Source organism: Podarcis vaucheri (genome assembly GCF_965113315.1).
Source record: "Podarcis vaucheri genome assembly, chromosome: 9".
NCBI lineage: Eukaryota > Metazoa > Chordata > Lepidosauria > Squamata > Lacertidae > Podarcis > Podarcis vaucheri.
The window spans coordinates 27,954,284-27,974,901 of NC_138767.1; the positions used below are offsets into that span (position 1 = coordinate 27,954,284).

The 20,618-nt window shown below is 44.6% G+C and overlaps 1 long non-coding RNA gene across 1 annotated transcript; it reads right to left on the reverse strand.

The window, feature by feature from the left end:
- Positions 1-35: 35 nt before the first annotated feature.
- Positions 36-9,684, reverse strand: LOC309540586. Its single transcript, XR_014223368.1, has 4 exons — positions 9,591-9,684; positions 8,295-8,396; positions 1,917-2,143; positions 36-91 (listed from the first exon to the last, which is right to left on the reverse strand). It is a non-coding gene; the product is annotated as an uncharacterized lncRNA (long non-coding RNA).
- Positions 9,685-20,618: the final 10,934 nt, after the last annotated feature.

Here is a 20,618-nt window from a genome sequence, read left to right on the forward strand (position 1 = left end):
TAGCTTTTATTTTTAATTAATTTTTTTGCTATAATGTTTGTCACATCACTGCTTCAGTCGAGGAGGAGTGAATCTGGGGGTCTCATAAATTCTGTGAAAACACAAAAATGTGTTGATTAAATCTCTTGTACAGCTTCCTTTGGGAATAAGGGACATTTTCTTTCCTCCCCCCCCCCCGAAATGTCTAATCTTCCTTGTGCCTAGAATATCTCTTTATGGGTAAAGAAGCAATTGCTAAATGGCAGATTCCATTTCAAGACATTAGAAACAGTGCTGACATTAGCAGTTGCTTACAGCCCTGCCGTCCTCTGCAACATCAAGGACCCAGTGCCAACTAAGGACAGACTTCCCACTTAAACCACCAGGGTTTGCAATTTCTTTTTGACTGTTCAGCTGGAACACTTGGAAAACCACCACTTCCTCCTCCATATCCCTTTCCCTCAAAAGAAAACAAAGTGGGAAAATAAAGTGGAATGGTCTCCCTTCGGAGGTGGTGGACTCTCCTTCCTTGGAGATTTTAAAGCAGAAGTTGGATGGTCGTCTGTCCTGGATGCTTAAGCTGAGATTCCTGCATTGCAGGGCCTGGTACTAGATGAACCTGGGGGCGGGGTACCTTCAAACTCTACAATTCTATGATTATATGGCTTGTGATAGTGCCACAGCTGACTGGTACAACATCTGCTTTCTACACAGAAGACTCCAGGTTCCCACATCTCCAGGTAGGACTAGAAAAAGTCCCCTCTCTGAAACACTGGAGGGCTGCTGCCTGCCAGTGTGGTTGGTATGGCTCAGCATAAGGCAGCTGTAGGAACAGCTGTAGGCTGTTCATCAGCCTAGGAACAAGAAGAGGAAGGGCCAGGAAAGGAAGAAGAGGAGGCAGTGCCGGGCATACACTAGAGGTCATTAATGTGGTGCCTGCAGGCATTGGTGTATCTGCCAGCTTCTTTTCTGGCACATGCAGAATACTTCAATAAATATTCACATTAGTCTTGTGCTTGGGACACACTTGGGATGCTGATGGACATACAAAAATGTTAACAAAGTTCAAGCATCTGCAATTTCGTTGTCCCCGAGAGGGGGCAATGACAATAAAGATATTATTATTATTATTATTATTATTATTATTATTATTATTATTACAGACACCCTGACTCTGAAAGGGTTGAGACAATCCAGCTGAAGTTTGCCATGATACGTCCTATGAACAAATTAAGTTGTGACAAACTTGTTTTGTTGTGTTCAAAGAGTCTGACAGCACAATCCTAAATGTATTCACTCAGAGATGAGTCCCCTAGGGTTATATCCAAATGCTAGTTCTAGTCAGAGTAGACCCACTGAAATCAGTGGTCATGGTAAACTTAATTCCATTGATTTCAATGGGTTTACTTTGAGTGGAACTCACTTGGAACCAACTCACAGCGTTCAATGAGACTTACTACCTAGTAAGTGCACTTTCTCGTTAGTGTGCCTTGGTCATGATTAACCAACATTGGATCAGGGCCATAGTGGCCTGGCCATTCAGGAATATGCTCCCTCGAAAGACTAGGTAGTAGTTTCCATTAATGTTATACTGTTAAGCAGCTTGATGGAAAACAAATACAGTTATATTTTCATCCCCCGCGGATAAAATAGAAGTTATCATCAATTAGGTTTTCACAGCTCCTGCTAAGTTGCTTATGGCTATTTCGAAGCACACATTTGTTTTATAATTAAATTACACAAATGTCTGCTCTCCTACCTAGATTAACTAAATATAGAGAATATAGTTTCATATTGATTTCTGCTTTATAAAGTTCTTGTAACTTTTGTAATTGCATCTAATTTTAAGGTGGGGAATGAGGGGGAGGGAACTTCTCAAGTAGCTAATTCCCCTGCTGATCACTGGAGTTTAACATCGCGTGAGCAAAGATGCTCACCATATGTTGAGATGTGTTGTAGCTGAATTCAGAGCCCGCAATCCTCCTTCCTGTCACAAGTTAGTTTTTCTCCTTTGATTTCCTTGGCACTTCCTCTCTTCATTCCTCCTTTCCTAATTGTACTTTATTGCCTCTTCCTTATCCATGGAGGTCTGCCTTGTGCTGCAATTCCAGGTGGCATGTCATCTCACCTAGCTTGCTGGTCATGTCAGGCCTCCTGGGGCCTCCTGTGGTTGGGGAGAAGACAAAGCAGCCTAGGTGATGCATTCTCCCCATATACAGACAACCCTCCATTTACATGTGGAGAGTGTAAAATTGCATATAACACTGGGCAACAATTTTTTACTTTTTGAATGTCTAGATTTCTACAACTGATTTAGGATATTTTTGCACTGCTGAATCAGGAAATGGCATCTGTTTCTCTCCATCAGGTCAGGTTTTTGGCTATGTTGATTTGAAAAAAAATCAGATCTTGTGACAAAATCGATTACATTTTTGTGGCATTATCAGCTTTTTTTTTGTCAACACATATCATCCTAAATATGTTTTTAAGATAAAAAAAAATGTTTTTCCAACAACATATATTGATTACCTGATAGAAACATTGATTACTGTAAACTGAATGGTGGGCATTGATAAAGGTAAGTACACGTAAATTGCATGTTGCTTCACCATTTTTCAAACTTCAGGGCTTGAACTTCTGTTTCTTGGAACTCCTGGAATGCTCAGCGGCAGGGAGGTCTCTCTTCAGAGTCCAACAGTAGTCAGCCATCATGACTGCGTCCCAGCGACCCTGATACCTGGTCTCCATCTCTTTCATGTCCTGATGGAATCTCTCCCCCTGCTCATCACTCATTGAACCCAAGTTCTCAGGAAACCGGTCCATATGTGAAAATAGGTAGTGCATCTTGACGCTCGTGTTGCAGCCCAGGTTTCCGAAAGCAGTCAACATGCTGTTGACAAGTTCTGCGTAGTTTCTGGCCTTACTGTTGCCAAGAAAGTTCTTCACTACCAGAACAAATGCCTTCCAAGCTTCCAGTTCCACTTAATCATCCATAATCACCCAGAACTATTGGACCTGAATACTTCTTGTCATTAAAATAATCATTTCCAATCAAAAAAAATATTCAACATGGCATACATGTGAACAAGAACGTAAAAAAAATGACATGTGGCCATAGCTCAAAAACTTGACCTGATTGAGCAAAACCAGTGTGATTTTTGGATTCAGCGCATCAGATCCGTCCTAAATCATCTGAAAAAACGCAGACAACAAATTTGTTGTTGACCAGTGAATCAGAACATCCATTGAGAAAGCCTGCAAACACTCTGTTCTGTCTCGTTCCACCCCTTTTTGTGACATTTTAACGATGCTTCTGGGTAACTTCTGGGTTTGGCACAATGTGCACATGTGCAGTTGCACACATATTGGATGTGCCTAAAATGGTCACTGTCTGTATAGCATGTGTCATAATGGAAAGCTCTCACGGACTTTCTGGACTGACTACTTGGGAACTTCTCCTTCATGGATCACTGCCTTGTCGTGGTGAAGGGGCTTGAATAACTCAGAGAAGCTATGAGCTATGCCATGCAGGGCCACCCACGACGGACAGGACATAGTGGAGAGTTTTGACCAAATGTGATCCACCTGGAGCAGGAACCGGCAAGCCACTCCAGTATCCCTGCCAAGAAAACTCCATGGACAAAGACAACAGGCATATAAAAGTTATGACACTGAAAGATGAGCCCCTCAGGTCGGAAGGTGTCCAACATGCTACTGGGGAAGAGCGGAGGACAAGTACAAGTAGATTCAGAGCTGATGAAGCGGCTGGGCCAAAGCCAAAAGGACGCTCAGTTGTGGATATTCCTGGAAGCGAAAGGAAAGTCCAATGCTGTAAAGAAAAATATTGCATAGGAACCTGAAATGTAAGAACCATGAACCTGGGTAAGTTGGATGTGGTCAAAAATGAGATGGCGAGAATAAATATTGACATCCTGGGCATCAGTGAACTAAAATGGATGGGAATGGATGAATTCAGTTTGGATGACCATTGTATCTACTACTGTGGGCAAGAATCCCATAAAAGAAATGGAGTGGCCCTCATAGTTAACAAAAGAGTGGTGAAAGCTGTACTGGGATGCAATACTCAAAAATGATAGAATGATCTCAATATGAATCCAAGGCAGACCTTTGAACATCACAGTAATCCAAGTTCATGCACCGACTACCAGTGCTGAAGAAACTGAAATTGATCAATTCTATGAAGACTTACAACACCTTCAAAAATGACACTAAAGAAGGATGTTCTTTGCATTATAGGGGATTGGAATGCTAAAGTAGGGAGTCAAGAGATAAAAGGAAAAACTGGGAAGTATGGCCTTGGAGTTCAAAATGAAGCAGGGCAAAGGCTAATAGAGTTCTGTCAAGAGAACAAGCTGGTCATCACAAACTTTTCCAACAACACAAGAGATGACTCTACACATGGACATCACCAGATGGGCAGCATCGAAATCAGATTGATTTCTCATCTGTCTGCTGAGAAATCTCTATGGGGGACAAGAAGTTAGAACTGGATATAGAACAACTGATTGGTTCAAAATTGGGAAAGGAGTACAACAAGGCTGTATATTGTCTCCCTGTTTGTTTAACTTATATGCAGAATTCATCATGCAAAAGGCTGGGCTGGATGAATCCCAGGCCGGAAGATTGCCAGAAGAAATATCAACAACCTCAGATATGCAGATGACACAACTTTGATGGCAGAAAGTGAGGAGGAATTAAAGAACCTCTTAATGAAGGTGAAAGAGGAGAGCACAAAATATGGTCTGAAGCTCAACATCAAAAAAACGAAGATCATGGCCACTGGTCCCATCACCTCCTGGCAAATAGAAGGGGAAGAAATGGAGGCAGTGAGAGATTTTATTTTCTTGGATTCCATGATCACTGCAGATGGTGACAGCAGCCACAAAATTAAAAGACGCCTGCTTCTTGGGAGAAAAGCAATGACAAACCTAGACAGCATCTTAAAAAGCAGAGACATCACCTTGCCAAAAAAGGTCCGTATAGTAAAAGTTATGGTTTTCCCAGTAGTGATGTATGGAAGTGAGAGCTGGACCATAAAGAAGGCTGATCGCCGAAGAATTGATGCTTTTGAATTATGGTGCTGGAGGAGACTCTTGAGAGTCCCATGGACTGCAAGAAGATCAAACCTCTCTATTATTAAGGAAATCAGCCCTGAGTGCTCACTGGAAGGACAGATCCTGAGGCTGAGGCTCCAATACGTTGGCCACCTCATGAGAAGAGAAGACTCCCTGGAAAAGACCCTGATGTTGGGAAAGATTGAGGGCACAAGGAGAAGGGGACGACAGAGGATGAGATGGTTGGACAGGGTTCTCGAAGCTGCAAACATGGACTTGACCAAACTGCGGGAGGCAGTGGAAGACAGGAACTTGTGAACCTCCGTACTGAACTCCAGTGGGAATTTTCTTCCAGAATATTATTATTATTATTATTGATATAAGAAATAAAGACTCGCACCCTGTGTAATGCAGGGGTAAGCACCACAATGCTCTCCTGATGTTGCTGGACTACAACACCCATTGCCTATGAAAACTGGCTTTGCACCATGTTTAAGATCATAGGAGCTGCCATTTAAAGAAAACAAACAAAACCAAGAGGTCTTGTGTGGGCGACTGAGTGCCCTTGGTTTGCTCCTGGACAGAATTGCTTTCTGAATTGTTGTCTTTTAATCCAGCCCTAGCCCTATGCTTTTCAAGAAGTTTTCTGAGTTGTGTTGTTGCTCATGTCTGTTAATCCAGTCCAATTCCTATGCTGTTGAAGGAGTTTTCAAAATTTTACCCGGTGCTGCTGCACTTTCTATTTTGCTGCTGTGTTTTCTAGTTTCTGTAGGCTAGACTCTAGCAAAGAAATAAATAAATTAAAATGACCACCAGCAGCTGCCACAGTCTGAAAAACCCAAGATCTTATCGTTGACAGCTAATCAATGAGCAACAAATGAGAAGTAATAATGCCTGACTTGAGAAATACTGTTTGTATTCCTAGCCCAAAGCCAGGGCTTACCAATATGTTAAGATCAATCACCCTTCTTTTTCAGACTGAACTTAAATCCAAACAATCAAACCTACTAATGCAATATATGCAGAGCACCCTCCCGCCTTCAAGCCAGTGTACAAAGCAGAATAAAGCTGTAGCAGGATGAAGTAGAACAGATTTAGAACAGTGCCAAGGGTTGCTTCCAGATGCATTCATTGTGATTTGTTTGTGCAAAGTTTTCAGGGAGGTTAGATGACGTCAGCTCTTTATTGAGGTTTCTTTGTGGGGAGGTTAGAGGATGCTGCATCAAAGAGGTGTTCTCTAACATTTTTCCTGCCACTTTCTCACTGGAAAAAGGACATGTTTGGGGAGAAACAGTTTCGTTGCACAAGGATGCCTAATCAACTTTAATTGTGCAACCTGAATTTGCCAGCATAGGATCAAATCCCACCCCCAAAATAGCGACATTCCTTTGGGCTGCCTGTTTACTGCCAATGGCTCTGTCACTACAGTGACTCCAGATGGAAGCAAGGGATTTTAAGCAAAAGTAACAAATGTTCTTTAATGGATGGCTGTGTGTGTTCCCTGAATGGGATCTGCCAGCAGGCTATGTGTGAGAAACAGCAAGTTTTGCAGCTGGAATGGGCTAGGATTGAGGAGTGATTTAGCCAGGTCACTTTAGACAGAGACAAACTTTGGTCTTCCAAATTTCAATGGTGCCCCGTGTGAGGCCAACATTTGGCACCTCAAATTCTGTTCTGCTCAGTTCACTACATCATAGTTGCAACACTCTGTGGCACTCCCTAGCTTGGCGTCCAGTATGGCAGAACCATAGGGACATGGGTGGTGCTGTGGCCTAAACCACAGAGCTTCTTGGACTTGCTGATAGGAAGGTTAGTGGTTCAAATCCATGTGATGGAGTGAGCTCCTGTTGCTCTGTCCCAGCTTCTGCCAACCTAGTGGTTTGAAAGCACGCCGGTGCAAGTAAATAGGTACTGTGGTGGCGGGAAGGTAAATGGCGTTTCCATGTGCTCTGGCTTGCATCATGGTGCTCCAGAAGTGGTTTACTCATGCTGGCCACATGACCCGGAAAGATGTCTGTGGACAAACGCCAGCTCCCTCAGCCTGAAAGTGAAATGAGCGCCGCAACCCAAGAGTCGCCTTTGATTGGACTTAACCATCTAGAGGTCCTTTACCTTTACCATAAGCAGAACCAGCCGTGCTGCCCCAAATCCACCTCTGTTTTAGATTGTAGTCTTAATGCCCTTGCATTAAAGTGTATATTACTTCACTGACTTCAAAAATGCTAGGCCTTCTCTGCAACTGAGCTACAGCCACTGATAAATTTCTTACAGTCAGCTCTAGGTCTTATAAGAAACATAAGAAAAGAGGGGGCTGTTTGGAGGATTTGCAGCATGTAGTATTTTCACTTTTTTATATAATATACAGTGAATATATAGTAGCATATATGTAAGTAGCATATATATATAGTATTAGCATATATATAGTATTAGCATATGTGTAGTTTTATATAATTTACAATATTTATATGATTTTAGGTATTTCTATAGACATGCATTAGGTATGTCTAAGAATGTACAGTTGAAATACAGGAATTCCTTTTGGAAACTAGTAACTAAAATTTATATTTTTGGAGGGGAAGGGAAAATAAAAAATTCAGAATCCAGTGTTAATATTATTTTTTTTACATTTATCTTCTAGTGGAAAAAAATGGGCTATGCAAAGCTGTGTTACTTTCAAGGGCATATATGGATCTAGTTCTCAATGCTTCAGTGTAAAAAGTTTCCACATTAAGGCTGCAATTCTAACACTTACTAAGGAGTAAGTCCCAATGAATTAAAATAAAATTTACTTCAGGATATACATGTAAAGTACTGCATTGCAATTGCAGATCCATGTTGATGATCATAACTGTTAAACGTTAATTGCTGAAAGGCTTTTGGATAGATTGAGAGGCAAAAGTGGAGAAGTGTCATCACATTCTCCCTAGGTTAGATATATGCCATCTTGCAGGTTTGATGCTTCACAGACCAGTTCAAGGAGAACATTTGCCATATGGCCGGCAGATCCATCTGGTGGAGGAGATGTTGATAGGCCATAACTCACTGAGCTAGCATAACTTATTGATGTGACATAATTCACTATCCGTGTCATACAGGAAATCAGAACAGTGCCTTGAAAGTAGTTTCTGTGTTTGTTTCCAAAGGACAAAAAGGAGAGTAAATCCATCTCCAAATCAATATTTGAGAATTATAAATTTATGATTGGTGTAATGTGTGTTTTCACTGGATGTTGCCACTGACCTTTTGACTCTGTGGCACTCCTATCGACTCTGCATTCGAAGCGTTCCTGCTTGAGGAATGGCTTTTTTGTAATTGTTCTCCCTGCACAACCTTGTTCTGTTACTAATCACAATTACTCAAATTAATTAGGATATAAACACACCTAGAAGGACTGTAAAACTACATTTATGACTGTAATATAAAACAAGACATTTGCCAATGCTAATTGAAATGATAAAATAGTTTATAGGATATGCAGATCTTTTCAAGTCATCCCTCCCTGCCTTCATGTAATGGTACAGTAAATGCTTACTTTTCTTGATATGATTATAGTTTTAAACAATAAAAAGGGGAAAAAATTCCATTATCTTATGTCAAGCAAACCTCTAGAGAAGATAAAAGCACAGTTAATAAACAGGGTTTCTTCTCAATAGCAATCGCTCTATAACGGAAAATTCACTTTCTAACCTTCTAGCCCAGAATGTTAATCAGTTAATCAGTTCTCTTTCCATAATAATGGCTTAAAGCAGTTCCCTCCCTTTAGTGTAAAGGTGAATTCAAGGATTCTCTATGGATGAAAAGTCAGTGGTGGGTGGATAGAGGAAGCAATTTGCTTGTTATGTGCTTCCCACTTTCCCGATTAGTAAGAAGTTCCAGGGACAGTGCTATAGGGTTAGTTTCTTTTAGATGAGAAAGCTCTGGAGACTCATGGTGCCTTTTAAATATTTGTTTTATTTATGACTCTACGAACAGAACATAGTGGAAGCAAATAAACACTCTTACAGCAGGTCTCCAGACAACCACCTATACAGCCTCCTAAGACTGTGGCCCTTCTTCTATCTAGAAATTCAGCTGATAATCTCAAAACAACTGACTGATCTTTCTACTGTCTCACTATCTCCACTCAATGGAGAAGGATGTGGCTTTCAGCATCTCAGCCAGAGTATTCAAGAGAGATCCCCAGTTATTAAGATATCATCTCCTGTTAGTCTATTCATTTAAATTCATTTATTTAATGTTTTCTTAACCCCACCTTTTATAGTAGGTGTAACTACTACTACTACTACTACTACTACTCTTAAATGGAAACTTAAAGTCAACCCCCAAACTGAATAAAGCCTGAGTTCTTGAACATGGCACATTTAATCTAGTTTCTGCTGATGAAACATCACCATCCTGAAATGGTAAGGAATTGTTGGCCAGCCGCTGAAACAAAAGTCAGGCAAAGGCTTATGGGGTTTGTGCAGTCATGTTTTAACTACAAGAAAGTTTCCCTGGTCCCAAGGTTTCCCTTCTATAAGTAGCAAGTAAGTTTACCTGGTTATTGAAAAAGAACAGATGCTCAGAGTAGCTTGTTTAACCTCAGTAAACACCTCAATGGGATATCAATAAAAACTGTTGGTTCAAATCATCCAAAGACATCCAAAGATGTCTAAAAGAAAGCAGGGACAACTCCTACTGGCATTGTATTGGCAAGGAGTTTTACAGGGCAGGATCCACCATACTAAAGGCTCAGTCCCTAATAAAGACTACTTTAACCCTAGGAGCGTGCTTGACCATCCAAAGTGGCTGATTAGAAAATCTCAGTGATTGAGGTGGAGCATAAGGAACCATGTAGTCAGAGGATCATAGTATAAGGTAGCTCTTAAGGTACTTGTGGCCCACAAGAATTTACACAATAACCTTGAACTTGACCTGGTAGCAAATAAGCAACCTGTTTAGCTCTCTCAGCAGAGGACTAACGTAGAATTGTAGAGTCGGCAATGCAGGAATCTCAGCTAGATCATACAAGATCGGTTGGCCAGTCAACCTCTGCTTATAAACCTCCAAGGAAGGAGAGTCCTTAGAGGGTGTTTTTTTTAGCAGAGGTTAACCTGTTCCTGTGAGCAGTCTGTTGCTGTATCCTGTTGAAACAGATCATTTCCCTAATGGGTCTTCAAGAAGCTGGATCAAATCCAGAATTGATTTAACATTTCCTCTTGGACCTGTCTCCATAGGAACTGTGGACACTTGCAGGTCAGACTATGTGTCCTTCTAGAGGAAAGGGAATGTGAGTTGTGGACAACTGTGGGGTACGTAGAGCTTAGTTTGCCTTGAACTGGTCCATAGTTGCTAAACTTGCAACTAACTTGGTGAGCACATGTAAGTGACCATCTTTCTGTTTTCCTAAGGATTGTTCTGTAAATAATATTTCTGATTATTTGGAGAATTTTGTGTATGAAAACCTCCCTGAGAGGCAAAGAATCTCCAAGCATGTATATCTTAGATCGCTGTAGCAAAATGGCTGCATACCAAATATTGACTGGTGATAAAATTTAATTAGACTACAGTAATGTATACATTTTATAACCATTCTGCCGAGGTGATCTAAGCTAGACTCCCCACCCCCCTCAGTAATGCATGTACCTATCCATTATCAGGGCTTGCAACCTACTGCCTTAAAGTCATTGGAAAAACTACCAGTTACTTCTTGAAGAATGTTTGCAGCTATTTGCATGGCTGGCAGATTTGAGATTTCATTGTGCTCAACGCTGGCTCAAACTATAACATTTTGCATAACAAGCAAAGAAGCCAGCCAATTTCCCTCAAAAGAGTAAATGCCAATACGTCTAACAATTACTGAGTTCAATATACTTGAAGTCTCTAAATTGGAATATGCTCCCTGGGTATCCAGATCCAAGGCCCCAACTAATCTTTTCTCACTAGGTAATATTCTTCTCTGAGAATCTTGCTGTAGTATTAAATAGCACAAATGGAATGCTGTTAGATTTACAGGATGCTTCTGTTCCTGCTGCTCTCAAATAAGCTTCACAGCAAGAAGATTTTCACTTTGCAGGTACATCCATGGTATTATAAGTCATTGGACAGAAAGCCACTGGGAACTTTTGTGCAATTGAAATGAGTGGGAAGTGAAATTGAGCAAGTGCCCACCTGTATTGTGGCCAAAATCCCTCTCATCTCAGGGAGTCTTGCACAGAAGAAGTCTCATGGCTAATATGTGTTGCATTCTGCTGTTAAAACCCACAGAAGAAAAAGTTTCTGCAAAAGACATCTAAATTGCATTTGTTGCAGTACAGTACTCTGAGTGGTGCTATCAAAAAATCCTTGTAGATTTATGTGTGTCATATTCACCAACAGTTTGTTTTAATTAACAAACTATAGAATAGTATCTGATGAAGTTATATTCAAAGTCCATTGAATGTGAGTTAAATTAGTCGTACTCTGAGTATGACTAAGTCTAATGCCAACCATAGTTCCAAATATGAGTACTGAGTTATATTTTGAGTTCCACCCTCTGATACTACTTATTTAATTAATATCTTCTGTTTCAGAATATGGTGCCTAGTTCAGTCCAAAATGACATTGCGTGTCGAGGTCCCCAGGGCCACCCCAATAACTCACACATCACACAGAAATTTTTGTTTAAGGTTTTTGGCACAATTTTGGCCACAACTTTATTGAAATACAAAAATGTGAGTGGTTGCTTAGGCATTGGTTGCGACTATCTGCCCCCCCCCATGGGGGACAGACTGACATTCCGCACGCCTGCAAAAGTCAGAAAAGGGGAATACACTTGGGGGTAGTGACAGAGCAGGGAACCTGCCCTCAGCCCTCCCCAAATGCAACCAGGAGCTCTTGAAATGGCCCGGGCCCCCTTGACAGGGTGGACAAGCAATAGTTAGCCCCTGATTCCTTGAAAGAGAATTACAACTCATTACCAAACTAAAAACTATGGAGAGACCTGGTCTGAATAGAGATATTGGATTCATGTCCCATTATACATGCTAAAGCATGGTCATCTATGCCTTTAAAAATCCCTTGCCCTTCCCTGTGGAACCAACTGCCATCATTAACAGTCATCAACAGCCATAAGGTTGTAGTGACCTCTGCTTCAGAGTATCTGAAGAAGTGTGTATATACACAAAAGCTCATACCTAGAAAGTTGGTCTTTTAGGGGCTACTGGAACATCTTTCAATAATGTTTTTTTAATCTTTCATCATTGTTATTTGTTGACCGGAATGTTACAGCTCTACCACTGCAGATCCTTCCAGTTTGAACCTGTCCACCCCAGGTTCATCACTGGATTTTCTGGGCAGGGTGGAATATTGGGGGCTTCCTTTTCTTGCTGACTCTTACCCAAGCAATGAGATTTTCTTAAGCACTGGCATGTACCTTATATTTGGCTGTTCTTTAGTCCTGACTTCTCGCTTGTTACCAGGGCTTGACTTGCTCCTGGTTTGTCTTTTGGTCATGCCTTGCTTATTGGTTAGTATCACTGACCTATCACTTGGTTCCTAATTGGCAGATCCAGTTAAAAACAGAACTAAAACAATATTCCCCATGTCTGAATGTGTCTTTGTGGCATGTGGGGAAAGTCACTTACATGGTTCCTGATTGTGCAGGGATGGTGGTGGTTACCAGAGTTTTTAGGTATGCTGGGGACATGTCTGCCATTTAATGCCATTACTATTTTTTTATTCACGTTTCTCCCTTCCTGGACCGAGCGTGCTTTGGATACAACTTTAGCGTATCCCAAGCTCTTCCCTGCATGGGTTAACGTGAGAATTGGATTGCACTGCCTGAGAAGTTGCTCAGACTAAATTTGGAACTCCACACATAAAAAGCAATATAGCCGATAATTGCCAAGCGTTTGGCTTCATTTTATATGCTGCCAAACTGTTATGTACTGAGAACAATAGGATCCAAATTGCAGCAGTCTGATTAGTCCTAGAACAATAGGATTCAGAATGCAGCAGTCTGATTGGTCCTAGAACAATGCAGCAGTATGATTGGTTGGCAGGAACCACCCAATCCTGCTCCAGATTGAAGTGAATCCACAACCTGATTGGCTTACAGTAGAATTCCGGAATTAGCCAATCATGTGCAACCCATTGTGTAAATAATGTATATAAAGCAGATACTGTGAGGGGACTTTCATTCATTCCTCCTCACCACTATGAGCTGAATAAAGAGCATGAAATCACTTTGCGACTCTGAGTATATTTCACTGGCGACGAAGGTGGGATCCCGCTGAGCTGACTGCCACACACAGCACCGCAGCACCGCCACCTGCCGCACCGCTGCCTCGCACCGTGTATCCAGGCTTCAGCTCCGGGACACAAGGAACTCAGAATGGCAGCCAACAGCAGCTTCTCGCCATTCAACCCAGCATCTGGAGACTGGGAAGCATACGCCTCCCGTTTCACCTTCCTCCTAGAAGCCAAAGGGGTCACCGACGAAGAAGACGCCAAGAAGAGGGCGATATTCTTCAGCGTCTGCGGAGAGGAGACGTTTGAAATCGCCCGGGCTCTCCTTGCGCCTGAAGATGTTGCTACTGTTCCATACAAAACAATAATGGAACAGCTGAAGGGGCACTTTTCGCCGCAGCCCTCAGTGGTGGCTCGTCGAAATGCCTTCTACGCAAAGCGACAAGCCCCTGGGGAAACCATAACTGGGTTTGTGACCTCTCTCCGCCAAGCCGCCCGGTTCTGCAACTTCTCAGAGCTGGAGAACATGCTTCGTGACCGCCTCGTCGGTGGCCTGAAGGATGAGAAGCTGCAACGACGCCTCTACACTAAGAAGGACCTAACGTTCCAGGTCGCTCTGGAGGAGGCCCTGGCAACGGAAGCTGCCGAGAGGTCGACGCAAGAGGCACGGCCGAGCCTGCCATCCCAACCGAGGGTCCACCACGAAGACCTCACTGACGACTCAGGATCCGACAGGGAGGAGGTGCACCGAGTACAGCAGCGCACTCAAGCAGCGCACAGACCACAGCTGCCTCAGCGAGAAGGAGGAAACTGCGCAAGCTGCGGGGAGAGTCACGAGAGGAGGACCTGCCGTTTCCGCAACGCAGAGTGCAGGCAGTGCAGAAAATCGGGACACATCGCCCGGGTGTGTCGGGCTCGGCCCACCCGACACCAGGCATCAGATGACCAACCCAAGAGCCCCAGGTCCCGGGGCCCAACGCACCAAGGCAACTCGACGGAGCTCACGGACTGCCAGGTATACCAGTTGCCCCACCCCAACGTAGAGAAAATTTATGTAGAGGTACAGATAGAGGGGGCCCCATGCCGCATGGAGCTTGACACGGGTTCAACTCTATCCATAATCTCGGCAAAGACCTTAAGGGGACTGTGTCCTACTGGGGGTCCCAAACTCAGGCCGGCCCCATTCACCCTATGGGACTTCCAGAAACGTAAGGTCCCCACAATGGGGGTGGGGACCTTCAGGGTGCAATACCGAGGGCGGACGCGGCAACTGGACTTGCTTGTGGTCAAGGGCCCCTACATTAGCTTACTGGGATTGGCATGGTTTGGACCACTGGGGCTAGCTGTCACCGGGGTGAACCACACTAGCTTACAAGTGGACGTGGACGCCATATGCAAGGAATTTCCAGGCGTTTTCGATGGGAAATTGGGACAGTATACGGGGCCCCCCATTGCGCTACAGCTTGACCCCGCAGTACGACCGGTCAGGCTCAAGGCCCGCCGGGTCCCGTTCGCCTTGAAACCCCGTATAGACGAGGAATTGGACCGACTCGTGGAGCAAGGAGTGCTGGAGCCGGTGCCTAATGCCCCCTGGGAAACTCCAATCGTTACACCCGTCAAGCCTAATGGTTCGGTCCGCATCTGCGCAGACTACAAATGTACCATAAACAAGGCCCTCACGGCCCACGCATACCCAGTGCCAGTGGTCAGCCATGTCCTTGCCACCCTGGCTGGGTCGAAAATTTTTGGCAAGCTGGACTTGGCCCAAGCATATCAACAGCTGCCAGTAGATGAGGCCACAGCAGAGGCACAGACGATTGTGACGCACAGAGGAGCGTTCAGGGTAAAGCGGCTGCAATTCGGGGTCAGCGTGGCACCAGGCATATTCCAGAATCTAATGGACTCTCTCCTTAAAGGGATTCCTGGTGTCACCCCCTTCTTCGATGATGTGTTGATTGCTGGGCCCACACCAGAGGAGTTTGAGGACCGCCTCTGCACTGTTCTACACCGTTTCCAGACGGCGGGTCTCAAGGTGAAGCGGGAAAAATGTCTACTAGGAGTGCCTCAGGTGGACTTTCTGGGATTTATGGTGGACGCAGAAGGGGTCCACCCGACTGGGGACAAGGTACGGGCTATTTGTGATGCCCCAGCGCCCAAGAGCAAGACTGAACTTCAGGCCTTCTTAGGACTATTGAACTTTTACCATTCCTTCCTTCCCCACAAGGCGGCGGTAGCGGAGCCCCTACACAGACTCCTAGACAAGCGGGCCCCTTGGGTGTGGGGCCAGCGCCAGGAGGCCGCATTCCAGGCAGTCAAGGACTTGCTTGTCTCAAACTCTGTCTTGGCACACTTCGACGAGAGGCTGCCGGTGGTGCTAGCATGCGACGCCTCACCCTATGGCATTGGCGCTGTCCTGGGGCACCAACTCCCGGATGGAAGAGAGGTGCCGGTGGCGTACTTTTCCCAGACACTCAACGCAACCGAGCGGAACTACTCGCAAATTGACAAGGAGGGTCTGGCAATCGTGAAGGGAGTAAAAAAATTCCATGATTTCTTGTACGGGCGGCCCTTCACCGTGGTGACTGACCACAAGCCGTTGCTTGGCTTGTTTGCCCCCGAAAAGCAGACCCCCCAAGTGCTGTCTCCTCGCGTCCTCAGGTGGTCAATTTTCCTTGCCAGCTACCAGTATGCACTGATTCACCGACCTGGGAAGGCGATGGGCCATGCGGACGCCCTCAGCAGGCTACCACTACCGGAAACAGGCCCTGACCCAGCACCTGCACAAGAGGTTATGAGCCTGGAGCTGCTTCCCGACCGCCCCATTCAGGCACAAGAAGTTGCACACCATTCCAAGAAGGATAGGGTCATCTCCCGGGTCCTGGACTGGGTGTGGAGGGGATGGCCCAGCAGCAGCCCCGGGCCAGAATTCGCCGGCTACACAACCCGCAAACATGAACTGTCGGCCCACAAGGGGTGCCTGTTATGGGGAAGCAGAGTCGTTGTTCCCCAGCCCCTCCGCAAAAGGGTCCTCACAGCCCTACATGAGACACACCCAGGGGTAGTAAGAATGAAGGCCCTTGCCAGGAGTTATGTGTGGTGGCCAGGGATCGACGGAGAGATAGAGGCCTGGGTCAAACACTGCCAGGCCTGCCAAGAATCCCGCCCAGATCCCCCAAGGGCCCCAGTCCAGACCTGGGAGTCCGCCCGAGCACCATGGTCACGCCTGCATGTGGATTTCGCTGGCCCCTTTCAGGGGAAAACATTCTTCATAGTGGTGGACTCCTACACCAAATGGCTGGAAGTCGCACTGGTACCGTCCACTTCCACGTCCGCAGCCATCCGGGTACTACGCAGGCTGTTTGCAACCCACGGGCTCCCTGACACTCTCGTCTCAGACAACGGGACTGCATTTACGTCAGGAGAATTCCAAACCTTCACAGCACAGAACGCCATCCGCCACATCCGTTCGGCGCCATTCCACCCTGCCACCAATGGCCAAGCAGAACGCATGGTGCGGACCACCAAGGACACCCTTCGCCGCATGACGCAAGGGGACTGGGAGTACCGCCTTGCCACATTCCTGCTAGCACAGCACAGCACCCCCAGCTCAACGACTGGCCGGAGCCCCGCTGAACTACTAATGGGTCGGCGCCTTGCAATCAGATTGGACCGCCTTCACCCCGATAGAGCTCAGGATGAGGTAGTGGTGGGGGAAGGCAGGAACCCCCGGACCTTCGAAGCCCAGGACCCAGTGTATGCAAAGAATTTTGGGGCAGGCCCAGCATGGGTACCCGCCACGGTCACCAGGGTCACTGGCCCAGTGTCGTACGAGGTGCTAACGGATGGGGGGCAATGCTGGCGCCGCCACTGCGACCAGATACGGCGACGATTCCCGGGAGAAACCCAGGAGGAGGACAGGTCAGAGGAGTCCCAAGGGAACAGCGGGGCAGTGAGGCCCATAGAGCAGGAGGGGCCAGCAGGAGAGGCAGAATCAGTAAATACAGAGAGGACCCGTGAGGCCGAAAGGACACCAGAACCAGAACCACGACTGAGCGAGCCTGTTGCGCCAGACCAAACAACCCCATCACAGCCAGCATCCTTGGAACACGAGCCAGAACCTGGAGCCCGGACCAGGGAACACCCCAGGCCGCAACGCACACGTAGGCCGCCGGCATACCTTGAGGACTATGAATGCGACCTCCCGGGCAGGACTGGAACTTAGAGGGGAGGGGTGTTATGTACTGAGAACAATAGGATCCAAATTGCAGCAGTCTGATTAGTCCTAGAACAATAGGATTCAGAATGCAGCAGTCTGATTGGTCCTAGAACAATGCAGCAGTATGATTGGTTGGCAGGAACCACCCAATCCTGCTCCAGATTGAAGTGAATCCACAACCTGATTGGCTTACAGTAGAATTCCGGAATTAGCCAATCATGTGCAACCCATTGTGTAAATAATGTATATAAAGCAGATACTGTGAGGGGACTTTCATTCATTCCTCCTCACCACTATGAGCTGAATAAAGAGCATGAAATCACTTTGCGACTCTGAGTATATTTCACAAACAGTCTACAATATTGATGCCTGTAATAATCAATGCCTCTCTCTTAGAGGAAAGGAGTGAGGTGATATTCAAGTCCATGTAAATGACAAACAACAACAAAAGCACAGAAATGCAGACACTGTGGGTGGCTTTAAAAGTGGATGGCACACATGCATGGAGGCTATCAGGGACTATTAACCCTGATGGATATAGGCTTCTCATAGGCACCTATGAGAACAGGATGATGGACTAGATGGGCCACTGGCTTCATCCAGCAGACTCTTATGATCTTACAGTCTGAATACAGCCTGTTCAGGAACAGTTTTGCTACCTGATAAACTGTTTGTCTGGAGAGCCTCTAAATGCCCACCCATATTTTACCACCCTCATGCAAAGTGGTACAGAAATTTTGTGGGGATCCTTCTGTGTTTCCCTTATAATAATGGGCTCATCCCTTGGCCATTTGCGAAGTTTCAGAAAGCGAATGCCCCCCAAAATGCATCTGTCATGTGCAATCAGCAGCCCTCCAGCTAAGGATTCCCTGTGGATATTTATTCTCTCCAGCTCTGTAAGAAATATTGGGCACTGTGCCTTTCATTCAGTGCTGCAGAAATCTTTGTGGACTAATTCCCAGCTCAGTTAGGCACTCAGGCATAAAGAATGAAATGTAACAACTGCTGTATGTACCATCTAACCAATTATACCAAATGCGGACAAAAGGAGCAGGAGAACACAAAAGTGTTTCAAGCATCCATTATAAACAGTTCCAATTTCCTTTCTAAATGTCAAGTACAAAATATATATTTTACATGCAAATAACTCTGGAGGGTGGCTGCTAATATACTCCTGAAATTACATCTTTTTTCTTTCTTTTCAAAACCATGACCTTTCTTGCTAACAATAACTTACATTTTAATTAAATCTGTGGCCATTTTCACTTCACGCCAAATATCCTGATGATATACATTAGAGACTTTCCCTGTCAGAAGAAGAAAGCAAAAGGTCACAGACTTAAATAATTATCAACTCCAACTTTCTTAATGATTTATGTTTTCCCCCCTCCTTTTTGCAATAATAAAAAACCCACCCTTGACAGGTGTGTGACTCTCTTACCGGAAGAAGTGGAATAGCATCATAGGTGAGATATGTAAAATATGTGAGTGAAAATAAAAATAAATAAATCAAAGTTTGCATGCTAGAGTTTCAGTAAGTTCAGACTGTTGAAGTCTGTGTACGTTTGCCAGTCTCAGGATTCAGAAATCCCCATGCCTCTACATTGCTTGGCGCTTCATGCTATTGGAAGTCTAAAACTAGAGTTGCTAAAGGTATAAATTTTCTGTATTCTTGGGGAGAAGCCAAGAGCTGGAGAGCTGGCTTTATGCTCTGGAGAGCTGGCTTTATGCAAGGGATTGGCTGGAAATGTGCTGGTCCAGGATCTCCCCTTCTGTCCTTTCTTGGGTGGTGACAGAAACTACAGTGGTCCCTCAGGTTAAGTACTTAATTCGTTCCGGAGGTCCATATTTAACCTGAAACTGTTCTTAACCTGAAGCACCACTTTAGCTAATGGGGCCTCCTGCTGCTGCTGCGCCACCGGAACACGATTTCTGTTCTCATCCTGAAGCAAAGTTCTTAACCTGAAGCACTATTTCTGGGTTTGTGTAGTCTGTAACCTGAGGTAGCACTATACTAGATAGAAAAACACTGCAGGGTTGTTGTGCAGCAGTGAGGCCAAGAAGTGAAGGCTCTCCTGACCACCCCTCTTTCTTTATACTTACCATGTGATCGTGCCCATCTGGAACTGGGGGTGGTGACCAAGTTGGGAGGCTCTGCTCAATTGCTCCTGTCCATGCAGCATGTCATGTTTAAATGTAGCAATGCTGTGAGATGAAGACACGTTAAAAGTGACTCTCACACAACTGGGTACCCTTATGCACCAATGAAAGATTAAACTCTAGGCTTATGGTACATCTAGCATTAACAGAAGTACCTTGATGATTAATATTGTGGCCTTTCATCTCTACTTCTATTACCCACTTGGAGAGAGAGAGAAAGACCATTAAAACACTCCTATCAATATTTTATTCAAGCTCAATATATCTGTGTGCCAGCCTTGTCCTGAATATATTTTCTTAAGAGCAAGTAAACCACACACATTACTACTGATGTCTGAGAAAGAGATGAAGAACAAGGAAAGTGCGGGGAAGCAAACAAAATCAAGAGGAAGAAGAGAAAGGACAGCTGGAAGTGAAAGGTGCTCATATGATAAACAAAAGACCATCAAAAAGCAGTAAACACACGGCAAACTTGAAAACTGTTAGTATTGAATCATTCCTTTCAAAATCAGTCCAGCCTATACTTAATAATGCATTTTGTTTAATTGTTGTGGGTAATTTTATCTTAATAATTCCTGATTATTTATATATATTTTTACAAGATCTAAAGCCGTGATTAACAAACAGTACTAAGTGGGATTTAAAAACCATTGGTCATGTAAACACTTTATCATAGCTATCATTTTTCTGGATAGCTTCACTGATGGAAGAGAAGTTCACAGCATGTATGAATTTCCAGCAATATAATTAGCTGCAAGCTATTTGCATAAAATGCATCATAAAGGTGTTTGGCTCTAGGCTACATTAATTGCTTTTTGTAATGTTGTCCTGCAGAGTTCTAAAATGCTATCTGGAATGTCCTCCTTCCTTTCAAATACAGTCATCCTAGAAACATATAGGATTTGAGTGACATCTGCTCCAGGTGTAAAAAACCAGGAGTTTTGGACTTCTGTTAGTTTGTTCTCAGCCTCAAAAGGAAT